Here is an 18,243-nt window from a genome sequence, read left to right as displayed (position 1 = left end):
TATGACAGAAAAGATTGTGTTATACACCCCTTGCATACCAAAGCTCTATTCTGGGCCCTGGGACCTCTTTTTTTTCTATGCACTCTCTTGGTAGCCTGAACCACCCTCATCAATTTAATCATAATTTCTATTTTATGACTTCCAAATCTATATATCCAATGAAAATCTCTATCCATCCAGTCGCCTAGGTTTGCAACCACAGGGTTACCCTTAATTGTTTTTATTCCCACATACCTGATCAGTTGCCAAATCTTAAAGAAAGGATTCCTATTTAAATGAATACTAAATCCTAAAGAATTGGTGTCTTAAATCAAAAATCATAGAAATGATATAATTTCATTAAAACAAAACCAATAAACAATAAAGAAGACGTTGAGTCATTAATTCATACCCCAAGGGTAGGTGGGGGACTATAGGAGCCAATGGATTTGCAAGTGAAGTCCAAGAAATATTCAAGGAATAATTAACTCCAATTTTGCATAAGTTGTTAGCAAAAATAGGGAAAGATAGAAACTTACCAAACTCCTTTACCAAGCTGAATATAGTTCAGAAGAGAGGATGAACTGGAATTTCCCTATAGCAACAGTTCTTGACGGGAAGTCTTGAGAGCTCATAGAATCATAGATTGAGAGGCCATTGATTCCAACCCCCTCATTTCACAGATGAGGAAACTCAAGTCCAAAGAAGTTAAATGACTTGTCCAGAATCACACAGCTAGCAAGTGTCTGAGGCAAGAAGCTGAACCCAGTCCTTGGCTTCAAATCCAGATATGATACTTGAGCTAAAAGAGAGTTAGTGATGGTAACAAGAAGTAAAGATGAGGAGGGACAGTATTCCAGATGTGGGAACAGACAGTCTTGCAAGGCCTGAGGCAAATAGTGATATGTCATGTATGATGAACAGCAAAGAGGCTAATTTGACTAAAATGTAGAGTATATGTAGAGTGTATAAGGGTAAGTTATATGTAACAGCCTGGAAAAATTGGTTGGAGCCAGCTTGTGGAGAGTTTTAAATGTCAAACAAAGCAGTTTGCATCTTATACTAAAGATAACAAGGAACTAACAAAGCTTTTGGAGAAAAAGAGTAAAATGGCCAGACCTATGTTTTCATAATATCACATTGGTGTCTATGTAGATGACATATTGAAGAAGGAATGCGGGAAGCCTAATTAGGAGGTAATTGCTAATAGCCAGGGCGAGAGGTAGTGAAGGCTTGAATTAGGGTGGTAATGGTATAAATAGAATGTAAGAGACATAGAACACTTGGCATTGACAAGATTTGGCAGTTGGCTATACATATGGGATGAGTGAAAATGAAGAATGGAGAGGGACAAATTTCAAACCTGGGTAAATGAAAGAATGGTGGCATCTTCAATAGGAATAAGAAAGTGAAGAAGAGAGACAGTTTTGGTTATTCCAAATGTGAGATGACTGTCTAGAAAGGCAGCATGGCAGGGTGGGTGGAGAGCTGAACTTTGAATCAGGAAGACGTTGATTCAAATCCTGCCTCTGACACAACCAGCTGTTTGATCTGGGGCAAGTTCCTTAACCTCACACCACTCTAGGTAACTTTCTAAGACTGGAAGTTGCAGAAAAGATGCTGCCCTGCATTGGTGGTGGGAGCTACTTCCTATGGGAGTTCCTTATATCACTGAAATCATAGGTCCAGTGCCCATCTCTATTCCTATCCCTATCCCTAAAGGACACCCAGATGGTGATGTCAAACAAGCAGTTGGAAATGCAGGATTGGAGATCAGGAGAGGAATGAAAGCTGAGTATGTAGATGTGGGAGTCATTTACATAGAGAAGATAGTTGAATTCATAGGAGTTTTTGAGATCACCAAGATAGAAAGTATAGAGAAAAAAGAATAGGGCCACAAGGGCCTTGGGGTACACCTTCCCATAAGGAGTAGGATATGAATCTGCAAAGGAGACTAAGAAATCTAGAAAGACTGATCTGACCAGTACGGAGAGAAACACAACAGAGAGGTGAAAATATCTAGGAAAATGTATCTAGAAAAGTAGAGCGTATCTAGAAAAAAAACTGTGGTTTGCGCTGCAGTCAAACACTGAAGAAAGAATGATGCAGATTTAGAAAAAAGCCATTGAATTTATCAAGAAAAAGATTGTTGGGGGGCAGCTATATGGTACAGTAGATAGCATAGTGGCCCTGGAGTTAGGGGGACCTGCTGTGTGACCCTGGGCAAGTCACTTAACCCTGACTGCTTCAAGGGAAAAAACAAATAAACAAGAAAAAGATCATTGGTGACTTGGATAAAGCAATTTTATTTGCATTTTGAGAACAGAAGCCAGAATACAAAGAAGGCAAGAAGTGAGAGGGAGGTAAGAAAGTGGAATGAGGAAGTGTAAACTTTTTCTAAGAGTTTGGGTGTAAAAGAAAAGAAAGATATAGATTAAAGGACAGTAAAATAGAGAATTGATTTTTTTCCCTCTTTTTTTTTTAAAGGATGAGAGAAATTTGGGTATGTTTGTGGAAAGCAGAGAAAGAACCAGTGGATAAATCGAGGTTGAGAATTGAGAAGAGAGAGGGTTTGATTGAAGGAACAAGCTACTGGAAGAGGCCAAAGGGAATGGGATCAAAGGTACAAATAAAGGGGCTGGTGTAGGTCAGGACCCAATCTTCAGAGAATGAAACCAAGGAGGAGAAAATGAGGTATGATGCTAAGGTAATTTGAAGTGTAGAATTAGGGAAGTAAGGGAGCTTTAGAGGGTGAGCCCCAGTTTATTCAAGGAAGTATGAGAAATTCTCTGCTGATAGGAAGTGGGAAGAAGTGGTGTCAGAGGTGGTTTAAGAGAGAGAGCTTGGAAAGCAATTGTGGGGAGTACAGTAGTTTGGAACTTGAGGTGTGCCTCATGATATGCACATAGTGAGAACTGAAGAAATAACTGTTGGACTGAATTAGATTTAGTTTTATTATCCGAGCAAGACCATCTGAAGCAGCAAAGGACCCCAACAGACTAGAAACAGCACGTGCCAATTATGTCAAACCACCACAACCCTCTGTCTCCCCTCAGAGCCTGGTAGAGACAGTATGGTAACCTGAGCCCAAGAGCCCTAGGAATTAATAGTGCCTCCTACAACACTGGTTCTACTTCCAGCTCAGCCCTCTCGGTCATCATTGAAGGGAGCAGCCCTGTGGAAAACAGGCCTGACCTCCATGTCATCACCAATAATAAGCACCTCCAGGCAGGTAAGCCCAAGAATCCCCCAGACCACTGGTCCTGCCCCTGGCCTGGCTCTTTTAGTAGCCAGAGTTCAGGGAAACACCCCTTGTGAAGATTCAAACCTGCAACTTGTGCAAGTTCTTCAGCCCTCACCTCTGGAGCAGCCACAGCTACCTGAAGACCTGGAAAAGAAAGCTCTCACTACCAAAGTCCTTTGGCCTCATCAAAAGCTTCACAATCTAAAGCTGATATGGGTTTATTAAGGGTGGTGACATTCAAGAGGATGTCACTATCCACTTCCTTCATGTGTTCTTTCCCCCTTTCAGAATATGAGCTCTGTTAGAGCAGGAACTGTCAGACTTTACTTTCCTGGCTCCATTCCTGATTCTTCAGACTTCTTTATTTTCTAGGAGCCTTTTCACCAATATGCAAAGGAAAGTGTGGTTGAAAATGGGAAAGAAAAAAAAAAGGCCAAGAACTGATAAACAATTGCTGCAAAAAACTAAGTAATCCTCAGAAAAGAAGCCATGACCTTTAGAAGGATCTGGAAATTTGAGGAGTTAATAAATCCTCTACAATTTGGCATAAATGTTGAATTTGGAACAGCAAAAAGTGGCCCAATTTATGTTTAACTTTTTTTTTGGGGGGGGTTGAGGCAATTGGGGTTAAGTGACTTGCCCAGAGTCACACAGCTAGTTAAGTGTTAATGTGTCTGAGGTCAGATTTTGAACTGTGGTCCTCCCGAATCCAGGGCTGGTGCTCTGTCCACTGCACTACCTAGCTGCCCCAAAAGTGGCCCAATTTAAACACACACACACACACACACACACACACACACACACACACACACATACACACCCCTGTTAACTATTGCCTTGATGAAAAAAAAGTGCTTGTTACATAGTATAAAGACTGGGGTACTAAAGATTGGAAAAAGGTAAATTTTACTGACAAAACTCACTTTCTCATTAATGAATAAGTCCAGGTGAGACTGTAAATATAGGCATCTTCATCAAGAGAAATATCCACCCAAAAGTGTTTTAGAGATGTTTGTTTTCAGTAAGTCTGGATGTCTTTTCCCAGTAAGAGAATGACGAATTGTGATAAATACTTTGATACACTTGCAAAGGGGGCACTGGTCAATGGAAGTCCTGTCCATTGAGCGGGCACGAGTTTTACCTTGGTGACATCTCACAAGATCTTATGCCAAAAGAAAGAAGACGAGAAGCTGCCTCATCCCAGAGATATGCCTTGGAGGCCATGTGTTCACTGACTTCATGGTGACTCTGGGTAGGAGAAGGCCTCTCCTACCCAAAAGTTCATTTCAGTTCATCCTCCTCAAAAGAGATCAAATTGCTCCCTGTGGGAGTGTTTTGTATGCACACTCAGTTCTGGCTCAGCAGCCAATCAAAAAAACATCCTTACCACACAGTAAACAGAAAGGAAAGAATTGTGAAATATCTATATATACTCTGACTCAGGGGAATAGGCCCCTTCCATTACACAAACCTGGAATTGTTCTTATGCATCTTCCAAATGGAAGATCACAGAAGGCAAAACACTATCTATGTTCAAAGAATGTGACTCCCATTGACCAGTTCCCCCTTAAATAGCAATGAACAGAATTTTTCAATAATTATAGAAACTCTGAAATGGAATTGGAACAACGCAAAAAAAATTTTCACTGTGTTACAAATCATTAAGGGTTAAGAAATTTGTTCAAGAGATGGACATAAACGTGCTTCAGTGGCTTGGGAATTTACCTGAATTAAACCCTATTGAAAGCCTATGTACTGATTGTACATATGTAACCTATATCAGAGTGCTTACTGTCTTGGGGGAGGAGGAAGGGAGGGAGGAAGAAAAATTTGGAACTCAAAATCTTACAAAAATGAATGTTGAAAACTTTCTTTACATGTAATTGGAAAAAAATAAACTATTATTAAATGCTAAAAAAAAGTCTATATATAATAATACAAGGCTAGTTTTTGGGAAAATTGGCTGTTCAACAAAAGTGTACTTAATATCTAATGTGATAAAAATATGGTTACATCTTCTTACTAATTTCTTACAGCAGGATAATACTCCATTATATTCAAATACCATAATTTTGATGATCATATTACTATCAAAAAAGTCAACCAAGAGGACATAAAGAACTACCAGTCTTTATGTGACTTTCTCATTATGGTATTTTGTATAGAATGACTTAAAGACAAAGACTCTCTCAGGAGAGCTAAGTAATGTTACTTAGGCCAGGGACAGACTTACAGGCTCTCCGTTACGGTCAATAATCCTTCTTTGCAGTGATTGATTGCATTTTTGTTTCTCTGCATCCTGTTGTGAGGCAGTACCTGATGCTCAAATAATGGTTCTTGTATCCACTTTTGTAGATGGCCCCTATATTCTGTTTTGCCCTGAGATAGCTTATATATGTATTCTGTTGTTCATTGCTAGTAAAAACCTGTTGATTTATGTATGTATCCATTTGGCCATTCAAAGAAGGTGTCAATGATCTAGACAACTTAGTGCTGCACCTTACGGAAATGTATTTCTCTGAGGAGGGTGTTGTTGTTGCTGTTGTTGTTATTTGTCCTTCATTCTCAAAGAGGACCATGACCTCAGGGAGGTGATGCCATGACATACAAGTGAATTGGATTTAAGTGAGGAAGGGCTATGCAACGTCACTACCCTCACTTTCTCCTCCAGGGCCATTTGGATCCAGTGGCATGATATAGATCTAGATGACTGGAGATGGATCTGATGCAATGGAAGACCTTGGCCTCTTTTACCTAGTCAAAAAAACAATCTGGGAAGGGAAGACTCTCAGTGTTTCTGGCCAAAATATAAACAATTACTATTTATACTCACTCTGAGCCATCAGGGCCCAAACAATTACCTTAATGAGGTTTGGGCTGGGACCTATTGTTGACCAATCGATGAGATCCAGAGTGATTTGGATTTAAGGCATGGTCCTTAAAAAAAAAATCTAGCCTGTAAACCTCAGGATACCTTGTGAGATTTCAGGATCAAAATTTACTTACTAAGGAGGGAGGGAGGGAGTAAAAGAGTAGAATAAGCATTAATATGGTACCTACTATGTGCCAGGCACTATGCTGGCTGCTTTATAAATATTATTTGATCAATTAATTTAATTTAATTAAATATTAATTTAATTTGATTAATGAGACTATCATAAGGCTCCATGAGAAAGGATGGATAAGCTGCTCAATTTTTACCTTGGTACAAACTCTTCACTGTTCAGCAAGCTTGCTACATACTTCCAAGTCAGGAATCTTAGGATCAGAGTTGGCTAGAGTTAACAGGTCTTAAATACCTGTGCAACTTTTCTCTTCCATCTCCATGAAATAATTTAAACTTTGTGATGAGTACGTCACGTGGTTCTTTTCCCCAAACCAGAAGAAAACTGTTCACCTGTGCAGTCATTTCTATAAAATCTTTATGATAATGGTCTCTGCCTACAATGAGCATAAATTTGATTAAAACATGAGAAAATAAGATGATTTGGGGGACAGATAAGGTCTTTATTTTTCATTTTTATTATTTTTAAAAATTAATAAATTTTGCTTTTACCAAAAAAAACCCCCAAAACCCAACAACAAACTCACAAACCTCCATATCATTTAAAACAACACCTAAGAGCACTTGTGAATAATTATACATGGAACCTTATACTTGTTATTTACCATTTCTTAAAAGAGAGCTGTGTACTTCCATTTTAGTAAGGTCATATTGACATCAAGAACTATATTTAAGCTGAGATTTGCTAACATGGCCTTCATTTATACAGTTAAAGCCAACATGTATATTGTTCTTTTGGTTGTGCTTTCTTTATTTTGTATTACTTCACATGTCATATATTTTCTTGAATTCTTCATATTCATAGTTCCCTAAAGAACATTATATTCCTATATCACAATTTAATTGGCTATTCTCCAATAATTGTTCACCTATATATAGCTCATAGGATCATAGATACAGAACTAGAAGGGTACTCATAGACCATGTAATCCCACACCCACATTTGACAGGTATCATGCCACCTGCCCTTCTCCCATATTCCCTTCTTCCCCAATATGCTCAGGTGACCTGCTGGAAGCCTTGTGGAAGCATCTCATTCAGAACTGCAGAAATAGCAGCAACTTCAGGGATAGCACAAGAAGAGGGCCTACCCAAACCACCTAAGAGTGCTATAGGGAACTTGCCCACGCTCAATTCAGTTCAAGTTCAATTCAAGAACTTGACTTGGAAAGATGAATAAACAAAAGAAAATGCTGAATGAAGATGAAGAAATACTATGGGCAAGTGAAGCCCAAGAGATAAACCGAGAAAATATGATTAACTCTACAACATCTAGAAGAAAAAAAACTAATTGGCCACAAGAAATATAAGAATAGCTAGAAGAAATGAAGTATGGTAGCATGGATTCTGAGGTTTGATCCACCATGCTCAGCCAGGCAATTGTCTTGTATGATTTCCTGGAATATGGAGAAAGTAGAGGAAGCAGGATACACTTGAACTTTATTTTCATATTAACTAGTCAAAGGAGAGAATAATATATACACACACAATGAGGTGGAAAATGGAAGTTGCATTACTAAAGTGTAAAACATAGATTTTAGAGTGGGACAAGGATTGACAATACAAGGTTCAAGAATGAGTTAGATATCATGAAGTTCATTTGTTTAATTTTTTGACCACAGGTTTTTAAGAAACAAATTGGTAATTTAAGGCCAAATTAGGGCATCTATGTATTTCAAGACAAAAAATTTCAATTCCTGATTCAGATGTCTTCAGGAAAGCAGTGCTTAGTTCATGCACCTAAGTATTTAGCATTTACATGTGGCTTAATAAGAGATAACATCAAATATGAAGATAAAAAGTATCATGACAGCTGAAGTATCAACAATGACAACATGTAAATTTTAAGTAATGATACAGAAGACTTAGCAGGTACTCAAATGCTTCTAGAATGTGAAGAAATTAAATTATTCATGTATAAAGATTTTTGAGTAGTAATTTTTTACTGGCATTGTCACAAATTTCTATAATATATTGATTCATGTATGCTATATGTTTATTTTTATATGTTAATTTATTAGATGATATGTATACTCTCAAACAAGATTACTATAGTGTGTGTGTGTGTTGTGTGTGTGGTGTATATATATATATATATATATATATATATACATACATACATACATATAATCTGATGGAACAAGAAAGTATGAAAGAAAATTTCACTAAGAAACCACATTGTAGCTAAATAGTAGAGTATTATACCAAATGCAACTTTACTGCAACAAAAATCTATTAAGTAAACATAGTAACCAAGTAACAATATATTTTCATGCTTCTTTATTGGTTCATGACAATATTTATTTTGCATTAAAAAAGAGAGTAACATTAAAGTCTGACTGAATTAGCAAAGAGAAAAAGTTATATCATTTGCACCCAATTTTTTCAGGCCCAGGGGAAAAAAAAGACTAAATGGATTTTTTTTTAGAAGTTGTAGCTACATGCTAAAATGAGCTTCAGTAATATCATAAGCAACACTGGAATAAAGTTTGTTCCTAGTAAAGAAATTTTCATATTTGTTTGAAGAATGTATGTATTTAAGTCTAGATATGCCACTACAAAAGCTGGGATTAGAAAAGGATTTCTGGAACCAGCAAGGGTAGAAAGAAGGGAGGAAACTGTTTGAAAGAAATCTGATGAAAGAAAATAAGTTGATGGGCTGAAAGTTTAAAATGGTTAAGATGAATGGTTGGAGAACTACATTTCTAAAATACATGAGACCAATCAGGAATATTCTTCACATGCAAAGGTTACTTGTCCAAGTTAATTTCATTACATTCAGCTAATTAATAATCAAGAATGTCCATTCTTCAACCATATTAGTTAAAAGGAGTATTCATTTCTAAACATTTTAAACTATTTGTTGCACATGTTAAAATGTCATTATTTTGCACGTTAAAATATCACTATTTCACATTAAGTATCCACCATTAGTTTACAAGTGGCATAAAATCAATATTTTAAAATTTCTTTTTAAAAAATTGAGGGGTAACAGGCAAAGCAACAGCAAAAATGGACTTAATCAAAAGAGATACATAGGGAAACTATATTTTGATGAAAGGTACCATAGACAATGAATATCAATACCAAACATATATGCACTAAAGAGAATAGTATGTAAGTACTATGAAAAGTTAAATGAGTTACAGAAAGAAATAAACAGTAAATTTATAATAGTGGGTGACCTCAACTTTCCTCCTCTCAGCCCTAGATAAATATAACAAAAACAAAATAAAACAAAAAAGGACCTAAACTGAATTTTACTGAAAAGCAGAAATGTCAAATGCATCTTTTATGTATCACAACATACATTATAATAAACAAAGGGTCACTGAAGAAATTATTAAAAGTTAATTGGAAACTAAATAACTTAATCTTATAGAAGAGATGGGTCAAAGAACAAATCGCAGAAGCAATAAATTCATTAAAGATAATAACAATAATGAGATAATATACCAAGATTTCTGGGATGCAGCTAAAGCAGTTCTTAGGGGAAAATTTATGTCTCTAAACACTTTTATCAATAAAAGAAAGAATGAGGAAATTAATAAATTGGGTATGCAACTGGAACATAACTGGAAAACCAACAAATTAAAATCTCCCAATTAAATAGCAAAAAAGAAATCCTAATAATCAAAGGAGAAATTAACAAATTTGAAAACAAAATTTAAAAAGCTACTGAATTAATAAATATAACTAGGAGCTCTTTTTTAAAAAAAACATTAGTCCACTAAACCATGTAAAAGACAAAGACCCAAAAGGAAAAAAAAAACATGAAAAAATGCAGAAGATGAAAAATAGTATGCTTTAAACTGCATTCAGATTTTATCAGTTCTTTCTCTGGAGGTGGATAGCATTTTTCATAGTCAATCATTTGGAATTGTCTTATTGTATTGCTGACAATAGCTAAATCATTCATAGATGATCATCAAACAGTATTGCTGTTACTGTGTACAATGTTCTCCTGATTCTACTCACTTCACTTTGCATTTTTCCACATTTTTCTGAAATCAACTTTTTCATCATTTCTTAGAGTACAGTAATAGGCTATTACAATGATACACCACAACTTGTTCAGCCATTCCTCTGATGGGCACCTCTCAATTTCCAATTCTTTGTCACTACAAAAAGAGCTGCTATAAATATTTTTGTACAAATTAGTACTTCCTCCCCTCCCCCCCCTTTTAAAATCTCTAAAACCTAGTAGTAGTATTACTGGATCAAAGGGCATGCACAGTTTTATAGCACTTTGGGTATAGCTCCAAATTACTCTCCAAAATGGCTGGATCTGTTCACAGCTCCACCAACAATGTGTTAATGTAAGAGCTCTTTTTTAAAAATGAAAAAGTGGGGGCAGCGAGGTGGCAGCGAGGTGGCGCAGTGGATAAAGCACTGGCCCTGAAGTCAGGAGGACCTGAGTTCAAATCTGGCCTCAGACTAAACACTTGATACTTACTAGCTGTGTGAGCCTGGGCAAGTCACTTAACCCCAATTGCCTAAAAAAAAAAAGGCAAAAAAATAAAAATAAAAAAGCAATAAAATAGATAAGCTATTAACAATTTGAGTTAAAAAAGAAGAAAACCAAATTACTAGTATCAAATTTTATAAAGTATCAGATTTTTTATAAAGGTGAATTTACAGCCAATGAAGAAGAAATAAAAGAAGTTATTAGGAATCATTTTGCCCCATTGTGAGCCAATAAAACTATCAAAATGAAATGGATAGATAGATATTACAAAAAAGTAAAATGCCCTGACTACCAGAATAAGAAATAAAGGATTTAAATAACCAATCTCAAAAAAGAAGTTGAAAAGCCCTAAGTGGGCTTCTGGGTCACACTGAAGAGGTCTAGGACTTTGGGGTGCTGCTGGGAACCCCTGGGATTGCGACTCCAGGCCCCGCCTGAATGAATTCAACTCAAATCTTCTAGCCAGAGGAAAAGTTTATTAGTGATAAAACACACAGGCAAGGTGACACCAGTAAGGACCAGTGGGCGTGAGAAAGTCTCAGCCTTTTGGGCATGAGATTCTCAGCGTCAGAATGGGGGCCGGGGTGGAATTTTTATACACTGAAGTAACTTTGGGGGGCCAGAAAAGGGGGCTGGGAAAAGAGTCTAGGTAAGAATTCCCATTGGAAGGTCTGAGAGATTGAATAGACAATGGAATAGATAATGAAGGAACTGGAAGGCATTTGCATAAGATGAAAAGGTGGGGCTAAGGCTTTCAAAGGGAGATAAGGGGAGTCCATAAGGAACTATCTGAGACCAGAGTAAGGGCTTTCTAGGGCTCATAGACAAAAGGGAGCCAGATTCTTTTAGGGCCAGGGGGCAAAGGTGCATCTGAATAAGATTAAAAGGTAAGGCTAAGGCTTTCAAAGGGAAATGAGGGGCTGGGGCCTATAGACAAATGGGAGTCAGATTTTCTTTGGATCAAGGGGCTAAGATCTCAGCTTGGGCCCACGCCCCCATCAACATGAGCAACAAAATGGAGGACTACATATTTTCTCTGATTCCCATGATTTCTCAAACTTCTCCAAAATAGAAATTATGCACCAAAGATAAAGAAAGGTCAACTGTCTCCATAGTTTAAAACTCCAAGCATCCAAAATAAGGTTTTTAAAAAAAAATCCCAAACCCATGAACTGATGCCAACTGATCCTCAGCTCACTTAGCACCACTCCCTCACCTCCTACACTACTAGCAACAAGGCTGCACAGGCAAACCCAAGGACATGATATAAGTGTATTTAAAATAAAAATCCCTATACACTGGTCTCTACATCTTCTTTCCAGTGCTACGGAAACCCTGATTCTAGGCTGTAAAAATGGCCATCAGAACAACAGCTATTTAGAAGCAAATGTTGCCAGGGGCCAAAATTCACAGCAAAATTACTGTAAAGCTCTGAATGGCCTGGGCTAGTCCAAACAACTAAGGAAAACAGGATGCAAGACATGACAGGAGGACAGTATATCACATCTACAGGGAGCTGTGCAACACTCCATTAAGTCTGAGGGAAAGAGTATAGTATCCATCTGGGGCCAGTCCTAACCACTCAAAAGCCATTTGGAGCAGAAAACTAGGATGGTGAACCATGAATTGTCCAGCGTTGGGAAGGGGCTGAGACACTTTAAGACCTAACCCCCCAAGGAAACCACAATTGGAGAGGAAGGAGTAAGAAAGCAAACAACAGCAGGAAATGAGGAGGGAAATATTGAAATTATTAATGATTTCAGAAAGAAGAAAACTCAAAGACCTTGAACATGAACACATAAATCAACAATAAAAGCAATAACAATAGAAGGAAAAAATCCTCCAGATCTAGTATATGATTTCAAGCATCTGCGAATACTATAAAATAGAAGAAAACAATCCAACACTTGATGAGACAGGAGACCTCATGGAATTTGAGAATCCCCAACCACAACACTAAATGATCCAAAAGAGAAATGAGAATTATGAGAACAGAATTTACAGCCTACAAAGAAAATAATGGGCAGAATAGAAAAGCTGGGAACTGTAATGGCAAACACTCACCAAAGAAACAAAAGAGAGAACAACAGACTGGGAATACCATTATATAGAATGAAGGACAATCTAGAAGAAGAAAAGCAAAACAAACAAACAAAACAACATTAAAAGAATATGCTCACTATGTAAGCAAAACATATTGATTTCAAAGACAGGATGCATAAACAACCTAAGGATCGTCGATGTCTCAGGTAAACATGACAGGACCAAAAAACCTCAACATTATAGTGCATGAAATAATAGAAGAGAACAGCCTAGAACTTCTGAACATAGTAAATTAAATAACAATTGAAAGAATTCACAAATTCCTCTAGAAATGAGTCTGCAAACTGTAAGATATATGTGGTAAAATTTAGCATTTCAACTTAAAAACAAGTTCTGCGAGTGATCAGGATACTTTTAAATTAAAGGAAAGGAAATCTGAATAATGCAAAACTATTTTGCACCCACTAGAAAATGTAGGAAGGAATGGAATAATATGCTCTGAAGAGCAATGAAGCTCAACATTCAGTCTAAAGTGACCCACCCTGCAAATGTGAACTTAATCATACATGGGGGGAAAATGAACATTCATTAACAAAGAGACATTTGGAATATTTTTAGAAAGAAAACCAGAACTAAAGACATTATTGCTTCTCAAATATCCGAAGAACAGAAATGCAGGAAGAGTGAATAAATGCAACAGCCAAGGACAGACAACAGCAACAAAGTCATAATAAAGAGACCAGTAAGAAACTTTCTAAAGGTACCCACATAGACAGGGGTGGAGGTGGAAATCTGTTGGAGATAAGAGTGAAGAAGCAGATGGGGCATTATACCTGCCAGTGAATCAATGTGTTTTTGTGGGTCTACAACATGGGAGGGTACGTGAAGGAGGGACGCAGGGATCAGGGAGAGAGAGAGGAAGATGTGATGTGCTGGGGTCAAATTAAGGTAGCAACGGGGGAAAGGTGAACCCTGTGGTCTCACAAAGAGAAGTCTATAGGAAAGTGCATGAGGAGGAGAGGGGAAGGATTGAAAAGTGGGAGAAAGGAAGAAGACCTTACTTTGATGGTGGAAAGAGGTTCTCCTGATGAATGTTCCTATGGGAGAAAAGAAATGGTCTTTGAAGGGAGATGGGGACTTTACCCTGGGTGTGGATTGAAGGATTTGGTGCTTGAAAAGTCTACCCATCCTTCATCAGGAGTAGTTGGGAGAGGGGAGGTGAAGCCTCAGGAGGCAACAGGCACCTAGGAGAATGGGAGAGCAAAGACTAGAAATTTTTGAGGCAAATGGGGGAGGGGGGAATGGTAACCAGAGGAAGGTATAGATCAGATCAATGATAGACTGCATAATTGGGAATGGAGTGGGGCAGGATCCTCTCTGAAATCTGCAATAACTGGCATTGTTCTAGGATTGAGGCTGAATGGAAAAGGGGAATGCATGGGGCAAGCTCTACAAGGCAGTGGCAGGAACTACCTAGAAGGGAGAACCTAAAATGGACACCTTGGAAGCTTTGATTGTATGAGGGATACAAAGAAAAGAGCAAGACCAGACAATTATAGGGATCGTGAATCAAAGAATGAGGGTCTAGAGTAGACATAAAGAGAGGATGGATAATGAAGAGAGTGAGAGAAATCTCTTTTTTTTTTGGAAAGGGGTACAAAAAATGACATTAAAAAAACCAACTAATGAACACTTGTAGTGCCAAGATGGCAGAGTGAAGCAGGAATTCACCTGAGCCTCCAAATTCCCATCCAAACAACCTTGCAATGACGCCTCAGAACCAATTTTGGAGTGGTGAAGCAGTTTACTAGCCTAGGACAGCTTGGCGGGTCAGCAGGAAAGATCTATCTCACTGGAGTGGGAAGACAGCAAAATAGACAAACAAGCCAGCAACTGGACCAAATGCCCAGGGGCAAGCCATCAGCAAGGCCCTGAGCCCCAGCACAAGTCAGAAGCGAAGCCCCACTCTCAACATTAGCCAGCAGTGAGGCCTCATCCACGTACAGGCCAGCAGCAAGGCTCCACTCCCAGTGCAACCCAGCAGGGAGGCCCCATCCCCTCCAGTGCAAGTCAAAGTCAGCAGCTAGGCCTTGAGCCCCAGGACAAGAAGCTTGGGAGAATGCCCTCTCCACTCCAGAAGCAGAGGCCAACTTTTACATAAAGTAAAAAGTCACAAAATAGGCATAAAAATAAGCAAAAACCCTACCACCACCAACAAAAACACTTAACCATAGAAAGTTACTATGGTAATAGGGAGGATCAAAGGTACAAACTCAGAAGAGGACAATAATAGCAAAACAGCTACAAGGGAAGCCTCAAAAAATATGTGAATTAGTCTCTGGCCCAAAAAGAACTCCTGGAAGCTCTCCGAAAGGATTTTTAAAGTCAAATAAGAGAGGCAGAAGAAAAATCGGGAAAAGTAATGAGAGCGATGCAAAAGAATCATGACAAAAAGAGTCTATAACTTGGTAAAGGAAGCACAAAAATGATTTTATCTCAAATAGCAAATTTCACCAATCACAGCTTAGGGCTGGATACAGTTATTATTACTCTCATAGTGTTGCAAGGAATAATAAAAGTTTACCAGGACACACACTCATACAAAAGAGTACACTTAATACCCTTCACTTGTTTTTTTTCTTTTTCTTCTCAAGTTTAAACTTATACTGGTATAAAAAAAACAGTCCTTGGAAATCACTTCTACATTATAAACAAACATGTAAATTCTCAGTAAACCAATTCATTGTTTAGGAAATTCACAACCCTGACAAGTTCTTTCCCAGGACTGATCAGATGTTACAATCTTGCTCAAACACGGTTTCAAACAGGTACTTATAAATTTGAAACAGGGAGATTCTACCAGGTCTTTTCTTTGTATGTTTTCCCTCAAGTAATTACCATTTTTTCCGAATAATTTTTCCAGTCTTTATCAAGTCTCATCCCTCAGTTATGGATATAACTGGCAGGACTTTTCTCAAGTTATAGTTTGGGAGTGGCTCAGGCTCACTCTTCCTTTCCCTTAATTTTCGCCTTTTGTAGGGAGTAAGCAAGACAATTCTTAAAGTTCAAATTGAACATAATCTATTGCAAAAATAGGTAGGAGACTCATATAATGCACAGCAACATTTCTAATTTCAAGACACACACCAATTAAAAAGTTATTTTAAAACTGATCAGTACTTTAGTTTGTAAGACTCCCTAAGTATCTAATTTGATGTTCTAATGAAACCGATTTACTTTTTGGTTATTTCCTTATGTACACAAAAAATTTCTCTTTTTCTTTTTTTTTTTAAATAGTTTTTCTCTAGGTACATGTAAAGACAATTTTAATAGTCATTTAAAAAAAATTTGAGTCCCAAATTTTCTTTCTCCCTCCATTACCTCCCCTGTCCCTGAAACAGTAAGCAATTTCATATAAGTTATTCATGTTCAATCATGCAAAACATATTACCATATTAGTAATGTTATAAAAGGAGACACAGACCCAAAGGGGAAAAAGCACACATACACACTAAAATACAGAAAGTGAAAAACAGTATACTTCAAACTGTATTCAGACTCCATCAGTTCTTTCTTTGGAGGTGGATAGCATTTTTCATCGTGAATTCTTTGGAATTCTCTTGGATCCTTGTAGTGCTGAGAATAGCTAAGTTATTCACAGCTGATCATCAAACAGTATTGCTATCACTGTGTACAATGTTCTCCTGGTTCTGCTCACTTCACTCAGCTGCAGTTCACGTAAGTCTTTCCAGGTTTTTCTGAAATCAGCCTACTCACCATTCCTCTTTTTTTTTTTACATAATAACTTTATTATATATTTAAAAGGAATAACAGGTTGTACATAATAGATTTACAGTTTAATGTGCAATCATCTTTTTAAAATTGTTTTATTTTTTGGTTTTCAACATTCACTTTTATAAGATTTTGAGTTTTAAATTTCTTCCTCCACCCTCCACTTGCCCCTCCCCAAGTCAGTGTGCAATCTGACAGAGGCTATACATGTACAAGAGTATTAAACATATTTCCATATTAGTCATGTTGCAAAGAAGAATTAGAATCAAAGGGAAAAACCACAAGAAAGAAGAAACAAAAAAAAGTGAGAGAAAGAAAATAGTATGCTTTGATCTGCATTCAGACTCCATAGTTCTTTCTCTGGATGTGGATCCATCATGAGTCTTTTGGAATTGTCTTAGTCCTTGTATTGCTGAGGGGAGTTAAGTTTATTAAAGTTGAACATCACACAATGTTGCTGTTATCGTGTACAATGTTCTCCTGGTTCTGCTCACTTCACTCAGCATCAGTTCATGTTAAGTCTTTCCAGGTTTTTCTGAAAGTCTACCTGCTCATCATTTCTTACAGCACAGTAATATTCTATTATAATCATGTACCACAACTTGTTCAGCTATTCTCCAATTGATGGGTATCCCCTCAATTTCTAATTCTTTGCTACTATAAAAAGAGCTGCTATAAATATTTTTGTACAGATAGATCCTCCTCCCACCTTTTTATGATCTCTTTGGGATACAGACCTGGTAGTAGTATTGCTGGATCAAAGAGTATTCAGTTTTATAGCCCTTTAGGTATAGTTCCAAATTGATCTCCAGAATGGATGGATCAGTTCATAAGTCCAACAATGCCTTAATGTCCCAATTTTCCCATACTACCTCCAACATTTATTATTTTCCTTTTCTGTCATATTAGCTAATGTGATAGGTGTGAGGTAGTACCTCAGAATTGTTTTCATTTCCATTTCTCTAATCAATAGTGATTTAGAGCATTTTTTCATATGACTAAAAACTGCCTATTCATATCATTTGACCATTTATCAATTGGGGAATGATTTTCATTTTTTTTTGGGGGGGGTGAGGCAATCGGGGTTAAGTGACTTGCCCAGGGTCACACAGCTAGTGAATATCATGTGTCTGAGGCTGGATTTGAAATCAGGTCCTCCTGACTCCAGGGCTGGTGCTCTATCTACTGTGCAACCTCACTGCCCCTACTTTCATTCTTATAAATTTGACTCAGTTTGAGAAATGAGGCTTTATCAGAAATACTTGCTATAAAAATTGTTTCCTAGCTTTCCGCTTTCCTTCTAATCTTGGTTGCATGCGTTCTGTTTGTGCAAACCCTTTTTAATTTAATATAATTGAAATTGGTCCATTTTACATCTAGTAATGTTCTCTGTCTCTTGTTTGGTCAAAAATTCTTCCTTTCTCCATAGATCTGACAAGTCAACTATTCCTTGATCTCCTGATTTGCTTACCTTTTATGTTTAAGTCATGTACCAACTTTGATCTTATCTTGGTATATGGCATAAGATGTTGTTCTATACTTAGTTTCTATTTTCTCTTTTTCATAAACCAGGAAAGAGTTAATAATAAGCAAGCAGTTTCTAGGTACCAGATCTATTTTTTTCCCTTCTTCACTTTGAAACTTCACTGACTC

The sequence above is a fragment of the Phascolarctos cinereus genome, unplaced genomic scaffold, assembly GCF_003287225.1.
Source record: "Phascolarctos cinereus isolate Bilbo 61053 unplaced genomic scaffold, phaCin_HiC Scaffold_4;HRSCAF=312, whole genome shotgun sequence".
In the NCBI taxonomy this organism is placed as follows: domain Eukaryota; kingdom Metazoa; phylum Chordata; class Mammalia; order Diprotodontia; family Phascolarctidae; genus Phascolarctos; species Phascolarctos cinereus.
Note: the sequence above shows the minus strand (reverse complement) of the source record.